The sequence below is a fragment of the Pinus tabuliformis genome, chromosome 9, assembly GCF_031772625.1.
Source record: "Pinus tabuliformis cultivar Carrire ecotype Pingquan chromosome 9, CPIR1, whole genome shotgun sequence".
NCBI lineage: Eukaryota > Viridiplantae > Streptophyta > Pinopsida > Pinales > Pinaceae > Pinus > Pinus tabuliformis.
In genome coordinates, this window is record NC_142307.1 from 108,000,828 (window position 1) to 108,008,627 (window position 7,800).

Consider the following 7,800-nt stretch of genomic DNA (forward strand, 5'->3'; position numbering starts at 1 on the left):
TCCTCAACTAGCCTTTCGATATGCAAATCATTGGGCAGCGGTGGGTTTTGGCCTGAGGAAGGTTTTGCTACAGGATCGAAAGGAGCTCCATAAGAATTGTCTCTTGCGGCGAGTTCTATTGTTTCAAATGTGTAAACGGTAGAAGATCCTTCACCAGCTGAAGGATGTTGGGAACCATCGTTGCCCCCTTGTGGGGTTTACAATTGGGTTCCAATAAGATTTTACTATTGCTAAGTGGGAAAAGGATTTCTAAGGACAATGGGGGTCTTACCAGAATCCCTTTTTTCAAGGTATTATGTGCATTCCTGAAGACATAGACAGCGCCAGGTCATGTGGTCTTCAGCACAGAGTTTGCATGGATATCTTGTGGGTTTATCCTTTTCCTCATCAGTAGGCGCAAAAGCCTTCTGTTTTAGGTTTGGATGCTTTGTTGACTGCTCTTGAGAAGGAGTTTTATTTTTCTTATTCTTCTTGTTCTTGCCACCAATTTTTTTCATAGACTACACAGAGTTTATTGCAGTGGCAAGAAGGGAAATCGCATTGGTAGAGGGGTGCACTTTCATCTTGGCAATGTGACCACTGAGTTGTTTTACAGCGGCCCCATAGGCTGTGCCAACAATCCCGTCGGCGTGCACTCTGGGGTGCTGAGTGGCAGAAGCATTCGGGTTACCATGGGCATTGGGGATTATGTCATAAAGAGTGCCAGACTGTGAATATATTAGATCTAAGTGTCGGGCACGACGTATGGACTGGCCTTCTGTGACCGCACCACCTAGAGCGACATCTCTAGCGATTTGCGGGAGTAAGGACTTGCAGAACCAGTCCGTTAAGAGAAACTCTGGGATGGGAGCTTTGACTAACCTCCGCCTATGTCTCCATTCATGTATATGATCAAAGATGTGGGTGGCAGTATCCTGACGAAATGAAGTGAGGAGCTCTGTCCCAGTCTCATAGCGGATGGGTAGCTGGAAGTGCTTTAGGAATTCCATTGCTAAAGCATCAAAGGTGTTTACTGACACGTGTGGTAACTCAATATACCATTTCACTGCATTTCCGGTGAGGGTGCAGGGAAAAATACGTAACCAGAAACTATCATCCACCATAGAGTTTGAAACACACTAGAGATGGTAGGTGGTGATATGGGTGCCCTGATCCTCCCCTTGTTTTCCATCGAACTTTGGGATGTCCGTTGGTATCTTATGTTGGATCGGCAACCATTGTAAGTTGTGATAGATGGAGTCATTTGTCAGCTTGTATAAGTCAGGTATATCCAACGTTGCCAAGAAAGGCAAAGCGTTAGGTGCCCCTGTTGTAGGGAAAAGTATCCGATTCGGATGACCCTATCCCACTCTAAGGGTGATAGTACCTCAGCAACAACTGTAAAGGAAACTACTGAAGGTTTACTTCTTTATGAAAGCAAAAGAGAATGAAAGAATGCACTAACCGTTGCCTTGCGCTTAATGTCGAATCCAAACTCTTCTCTATGGCTGCTTGCTCCCAGCTCCTTGCTCTATTGCTGGCCCAGCTACAATGAGATCTTGCAAAATAGCAAAGAAGGAAACTACAAGCAACATGCAATCATAACTGATTCAAGGATTAGTGTAAATCAAATATACAATTATCGCAATATATCATTGAAACAAGAGCATATAGAAGAACCTCAATAGCTTTTATTAATGAAGAAGTAAAGTTCTGAGAGAGTTACAACCATTGAAGGCCCCAATCCAGCAACACCTCCCAGCAGAAAGAATTTCTCCTCTTCACCTCCTTCAAGCAATCACCCAATAGCTCTATAGTGAAACCAACAGCATATAATTACTTTGCACAAAATTCCAGCCTCCTGAGCTCATAGGAGAGAGCTCAATATATAGATGAATTGAGAAAGGATGAGTCAGCTTGCAACTGATGTGTAGCTGCCTTGTGTCCTCTCTCTCTTTAGTTGATCTTCAGTTCTTGAGTCCACTTGGTGAACTTTGCTTCCACTTGGAGAAACAGAGCCTCTGACTCATCACAAGGCGAAATCCCTGATCCAAGTGTCATTTTTGGAAGATTCCAGAGCAATGACTCAGTGTGCCACTTGTCCCATCTCGCTCAGCGCAGGTGGCCTTTGTTCCACTTGCTTTGCAACGCAGGTACACCATGGAGGATCTGCGTTTCAGCGTAGAAGCCTAGTGGAGCACCTGCTTTGATTTCAGGATTGCTTGTTTTTGAGTGTTTTCAGGTGGAGAACTGATCTGAGAGCTGTTGGTTTGCTGACCTTGTTCCTCTAGGGGTAGGAACATCATGTTTAGGGAACTTTGGATCCCTTGGATTATTGGCAATTCATGCCTGTTGCTGTAAGGCACAAAATTGTCTATAACAGATGCCCCCTAAAGTATGAGGTCGTTTATCGGGTGAAATGCTTTATTGAGAGGATCCGAAGTTCATTCAATCTGCTGAGAAGTGTCCTGTAATAAGATACAATACAATACATTATTTTTCATACATTTTCATGATCTAGCTGAGGCAGGCATTCCCATGCTCAGCTTTATAAATACATTTTGGTACATAGAACAGACGATCGTCTGATTGTAGACCGATAACTCTCTGCTGAAATTATCATCCTTTGAAAAGGATGATCATCTGCTGTAATGATGTACATATCAAATGTCTTTATGTTCTGAATATATATCGCAGCCCGGATGGGTGAACCTAGATCCGGGGTCTTCAATCTCTTCCGATCTTCACTCGATGTACAAGTCGATCCATGTGAGAATTTCTTGAAGTCGAACATGGAAAGACATCGCTTGATTACCGGTCAATGACGTAAACCGTTAACAAGCGCGAGAGGAATCACCGATAAGGATGATGACCCTCAAGGTACGGCAGTACAATTCACATGGTGGGAATAAAGGACTTGGCGTCGACCACCATGCAAAATCTTCTGGTCGAAGGTCATTGATGTATACCTGTCGTCGGAAGTGAGAAACTTGCCATTGAGGCATGCAAGCTTCAAAGTACTGAAGGGGGTGTTCCTAGATCAACTCCTTGGATAATGAGCTGATGTCGACAAGGAGCGATCCGTCAAAGGAGGGCCTTAATGAATCCCACATCAGTGACACGGAACGGAGCTAGTGATTGTGATGAGGTGAAAACAAACTGTGATGTATAATTCAGGGTGGCGATCATGAAATGGATGAAGGACAATGTATGGCAGTGGATGGGACACGGTTGACTCTTTGCAGAACAACATCTCTTGAACATATAACGACACTGATGTGATGGATTGGTAGCATTACCCCAAAATGTGGATGGTGTGGCGAGGACCATGGTTATGAGACCGGTGAATGAAACAACCCAACCCGATGTGATACGGAGGACAAAGTGTCATGTTCAAGAGCGACTTGCTACCATTAAAGCTGTGAGGTTCTCCCAATTTTTCCCCAGTCATTGCTGACCAGTACCTCTTTATTTTTGTCAAGCTTGAGGAGGATAACATATGCTTGTTCTATAACCTGCCCTTCGGGCAAGCCCATCGCTATGTTTTAACGAGCCTAGCGATAGGGAAACTCGTTCTCATCCAAAGACAAGTTTGTCGCTATTTAATCATTTTAACGAGTCTAACGACAAGGAAAAATCGGTCCTTTTCATTTTTAGAGAGTCTGAAAAGGTACAGAAAGTTAACTCCAAAATTCCTTTTTTCGTCATCTAATCCCTTAAGTCCGAAAAAGTATAAAACAATACAGAAGGGATGAATTTTCGATTTCTTTAATGAGCCGAACAAAACAAGCGCTCGGTCTTTTTGTGCAATAATCCCTCAGGTCCAAAAAGATTAAAATCTAGAGGAGGGATAGCTCTTCCAATCCTTTTAACGAGCTGGAAGGCCAAAACTCGGCAAACTTTTCATATTTTACGAGTCAGTGAAAAGAGCTCAAAGAAGACTCGTCTTTTGAGGAACGAGTGATAAACAGGGATAGCAGCAGATTCCAGGTACAGGTTAGAATTTTCCAATCACGGCAGTGTCACAAGGATGGCTAAGTGAAATCACTCTTCGCAGCTGTTCCTCAAAATGGGTAAACAAACATATGGAGGTGAACGATTGGCCAACTGAACGGATGGAGGTGATGGCATATAAACACGACCAAGGGCTTTTAATATGGCTGTCAAAGGTTACATTTCTCAAGGTTATTTACCGGTTCATTTTTTCTGGATGAGCTTGAACTGTAGGGAAAGATTGCTCACAATTTATGTTTATTTTTTAACGAGCATGAACTCTGTACAAAAACTGCTCGATGATGCCCCCAGCATAATAATGCAGACGAGGCATATGCTCCCTAAACTTTAAGGGGCAGTTCATTTTTTAACGAGCTTGAATACGTTCAAACCTTGCTCAATTATACCAGTCTTAATACAAGGAATGCTTCAGGTGAGGTAATCTTATTTAAGGAGCGATACCTCACTAATTACTCCAATTTGGCAAGTTTTAACTTTTGCCCCACATCCTTTCTTTATGCAAGCTGGAAACGGCTAATCCTACGAGTTTAACGGGTTAGACCTACAGGTTTAAAGGGAGGACCTAAAAATTTAAAAAATAAATAGTCGTCCCGTGCTTGCACTCCAAAAGGTTCGCATGCCCCCATGTATAAAGTATAATTTTGAGATTCTTCCTCTTACTTATTATCCGAAAAATGGTTTTGTTTGCTGCCGCAAACTAAACTCTCTTTTCAGCGATGTCTATCATTAGGTTGCTAAGGATGGTGACTACTTGTTGCAGCAATTTCATCTCTTTCTTTGGAGACTGCCCCTACTTATCCTTCAAAACATATGTTTTAATGGGTGAGGCTTGACATTCAAAGATGGTGGCTACTTGCCGCCACAAATGGATCTCCTCCTTAGGAGAGCCTACTTTTTTAGACAAAGGGAGTCGATCTTTTTGCTCACATAACTTTGACAAAAGAATTTTATCCTAGAACAACCCTCTCTTCCTTTTTCGGACGAGGTACGGACTAGCCCATTCTTCTGCGGAAATTAACTTTATACCCAAGGTTTCCTCTGCCCAAGGCAGGCCAGGGTGCATGCCCCCTGGGTCCCAGTTCTTTCTTCCGAATCACTCGCATTCATCGGGAAGTAGAACCGGGGGGGGAGGCATTCCTTGAGTGAATAGACCGTTAAGGGATAGTATTTGACTATTTGCGATGCGTGATCCTGGAAATGAAAGTTGGTCTACGAGCTTGACCATTCTTCCTTCGTGCGGAAAACACATGACTCTAAAGAGCGAGGACACTATTGCCTCCATGCAATATATATAGTCTCGTCCAAGGAGTAAGTTATACACCAAGTGTCCCTGGACGACCATGATGTTCATATGAACTGTCTTCCCTTTCAATGTAATTGGAACATTGGGGAGAATCCCTAACGGGTGACTGGTTCCTTTATCAAAACCTGATAGATTTCTCATCTCAGGTAAAAGCGTCGGGGAACCCAGTGCTTTCCAAGCAATAGAGGAAAGGATACTCACAGATGCCCCTTCATCAATGATAGTTCCAGCCATCACCATTCTGTAGATTTGGACGATGATTCTGAATGGGATACTGGCTGGTAACCGGGGTCTGCCTAGTTGATTCCAATCAAAGGATACAACTAGGTTGCTTGGTGGTGGGACCGAATATACGGCCGGATACGACCCTCACGATGTTCCTTCCTGCGATAAAGGAATGGGCGCATTTCCCTGATGCTCATCAGAGTCTGTGTTGATGAAAAGAATATGGACGGTGTCATCCTTATCCTCTTCAGTGAGGGTGTCATTTGAAGATAAATCTTCAATGACGGTGTCATTTGAGGATGAAACCTCTGAAGGAAGAACCGGGTCAACTGCCATTTCGACCTTTAGACTTTTGTCTGGTCTGGATTCAGCAGGTTCATTCTCAATGACTGACACTTCAGCTGACCACTTGAGCGGGTCAGCTGGATTTTCAACTATCGAGGGATTAGGCACGAGTTTTTGGTATCCAGGAGGAAGTCGTAACGGTGATACCAGACGATCTTCCAAAACTCTCTTCGCCTCATCTAAGAATGGACATCGGTGGATGGCGTGATTGCCTTCACACAGCATACAGGGTGATCTTGGTCTCCCTCTTCGTCCTTCACTCTCGCTAGTTGACGGAATGCAATCAACATGTCTATCAGAGGTTGATGCTACCGGATTGTGCAACTTTGGGGACCAGTCCCTTAGTATCCAGGGAATACAAGGACAATCACGATGGAAGTGGGTCCCTTTGCAAATGACACATGGCGATTTAGGCTCGGTCGGTGCAGTGTGTGGATTTTTGTCAGATGTCTTTTGCTTGCCCCCAGTCGCCTTCGCCATAGGCCCCTTCTACTTCTTTTCTCTCTTCTTCTTTTCCTTCTTCTCCATGGGAGGCTGACTTTTGCCGACTCTACCTTGCGAAGATGAAGGATCAGAGGAAGTATTGTAAGAAGTGGAAGGCTGGTGGGTAGTTCTAGACTGGTCTGACTGTTGATTCGACTGCTCAGGATTAGTGGCGATCTGAACTACATTAGTTGAAAAGAGCCATACAGGTAGGCCAATTGTCAATCCTGGAAGTGACAATGTGACCATATGAGGCGCACCAACATCTCCCCAAGAGGAGAAGGGATTTGGACTTCCACCAAGGTTACTTCCTTGGTTGGTGGGCTCCATACTTTTCAACTGAAAGATCAACGTGGGAATAACAGGTGATTATGTTCCGATTAAAATAAATTTTATTAACAACGCTTTAGACACAAACTTGCTTTTTCATGTTTTAAGAGTCGAGAAAAAGCTAAAGATGACTCTAGTCGCCTTCGATGTTTTAACGAGCCCGAAGTGACAAATGCTCGGATGGACTTTTTCAGTTATAAAGTTTGAAAAAGGCCAAAAGAAACTGCTCTGGAGTTCTAGGCAGAGGGTGTGCCAAACCTTTCGCGAAACCACAGAATACGTTTTACGGTACGGGTGGTCGATCTTCGTGAATGCTGTGTTCACTGCATCGCGATCAGTAGGGCGGCTGACACGGCTTCCTATGGATAAAGGCTTTGTTCCTATAGGGGTCTCCCAATATATACGTGACGGTACGTGGGAGCACAAGTCCGTATTAGTGCCACCGACTCTCAGGAGGAATCACCCACCTTCGTAGAGATCGACAGTCACTATGTTTAACGACGCCGGAACACGTCTCTACCTAGACCTCTATATGTTTGCGTTATGTTACAAAGCGTTGTTATGTATATTGAATTTATTTTAATGTTGATCTTGCTTAGCAGTTTGCCTTTAAGGATCACCACGAGATGTGTGTAACAAATTCCTGAATGCAGTCTAAGATGAGAAGCAATCTTTTCAATCTTTCAACTTTGAAAATCTTAACTACTGAGGGAGAAGAAAGGCAAATCTTTTCTCACAGATCATAGAGCACACACTAATGCAAAATTTTCCTAAATCGTCATGCAAACAGTCAAATGCAAAATGCACAATGCATGTATTTTCTTTTCCCTTTCTTAATGTTGATTGGTTACAAAAAGAAAGTTGCTATATAACTTTGATTTCGATTTAAAGCGAAAGTAAACAAGCTTGTCCAAAATCAAAAGACACCTTAAGATTTACTTGTTTAATCACTGGAAATACATGAAATCAAACCATAATGACGAAAGTAAAATGACTAATCAGCTATGGACAACAAACAAGCTAACTCTTTAGACCAGCAAAATGCCTAACACAGGTTCAGATCTAAGAGGCCAAAGCAAGACTAGTTTACTTTTCGTTATGGGAAATTGTAAATGAAATAA